Source organism: Otolemur garnettii, unplaced genomic scaffold, assembly GCF_000181295.1.
Source record: "Otolemur garnettii isolate 467f Iridium unplaced genomic scaffold, OtoGar3 scaffold00306, whole genome shotgun sequence".
NCBI classification, from domain to species: domain Eukaryota; kingdom Metazoa; phylum Chordata; class Mammalia; order Primates; family Galagidae; genus Otolemur; species Otolemur garnettii.
The window spans coordinates 237899-239466 of NW_003852701.1; positions in this window are offsets into that span (position 1 = coordinate 237899).

Sequence of the window (1568 nt, forward strand, 5' to 3'; positions counted from 1 at the left end):
AGCCCTGGCCAAACTGCAACAAAAAATAGCCGGGCATTGTGGTGGACGCCTATAGTCCCAGCTACTTGGGAGGCTGAGGCAAGAGAATCACCTAAGCCCAAGAGCTGGAGGTTGCTTTGAGCTGTGATGCCACAGCGCTCTACCGAGGGTGACAAAATTAGACTCTGTCTCTAAAATAAATAAATAAATAAATCCTCATACTTCCTGGCATTTTCTCCCTTAAATACTTCAGTATATATCTTAAAAAGAACGTATTCATATAAAACCACCGTACCATATCACACCTAACAAAATAAATACTTCATTGATGTCATCTAATACTCAGTCCATTTTCAAATTTTTCAAGTGGTCTTTTTGTAATCTTTTTTGAAATTGGGATACAAAGAACGTCCACAGCTGCATTTGATTGTTACATTTCTTGAGCTTCTTTACTCTAGAACGGTTCTTCCTCCACTACTTTTATTTTTATGCCAGTAATTTGGATTAGCTTGATGGCTTTCTTATAGTATCATTAGCTTATTCTCTTGTCTCCTGTAATTTAAACTAAAGGCTTGACAAGATTACCGGTCACTGTTTTTAGTATTTATACTTCACAGGTGCCCGCCACAATGCCTGGTCATTTTTTGGCTGTAGCTGTCCTTGTTTGGCGGGCCTAGGCTGGATTCAAACCCGCCAGCTCTGGTGTATGTAGCTGGCGCCCTAGCCACTTGAGCTACAGGTGCCAAGCCACACAGTGATGATTTTCTTTTATTTCTTTTTTTTTTTTTAATTGAATGGTAACTATGTACATTACAAAGTGATGATTTTCTAATTTCATTATTCCTTCTATATTCATTAGCTGTGATTCTTCTTCTTTTATTTTTTTTTTTGAGACAGAGTCTCACTTTCTTAGCCTTGGTAGAGTGCTATGGCATCATAGCTCGCAGCAACCTCAAACTCTTGGTCTTAAGCGATTCTCTTGCCTCAGCCTCCCTAGTAGCTGGGACTACAGGCGCCTCCCACAACACCCAGCTATTTTTAGAGATGAGGTCTCCTCTGACTCAGGCCGAGGTCTTGAACTCATGAGCTCAGTTGATCTATCCACCTCGGTGTCCCAGGGTGCTAGGTTATAAGCGTGATCCACTGAGCCCAGCCTGCTATAATTCTTCTGTTTATAATCTTAGTGTTAGAATGTCTTTTTTTTTTTTTAACATGTTCCTTCCTTTGGTAATCTCATCCATATTCTTGGCCTTAAATTCCATCTCTATGCTGAAAACTGTGACTTTATTTTGGAATAATTTTTTTTTTAAATTTTGGCTGAGGCCGGAAAATCAGTAAAGGCCAAAAGTTTGTGACAACACAGTGAGACCCTATCTCTACAAAAAATAAAAATAGATTACCTGGGTGTGGTAGTGCCTATTGTATGTAATCCCAGCTATTCAGGAGGATCGCTTGAGCTCAGGAGTTGGGGGTTATAATGATCATGCCACTGCACTTCAGCAGGGATGACAGGAGAAAAGACCGTCTCTAAAAACTAAAAATGAAATATATGATACAGTATTATTATTATTATTATTTTTTTTTTTTTT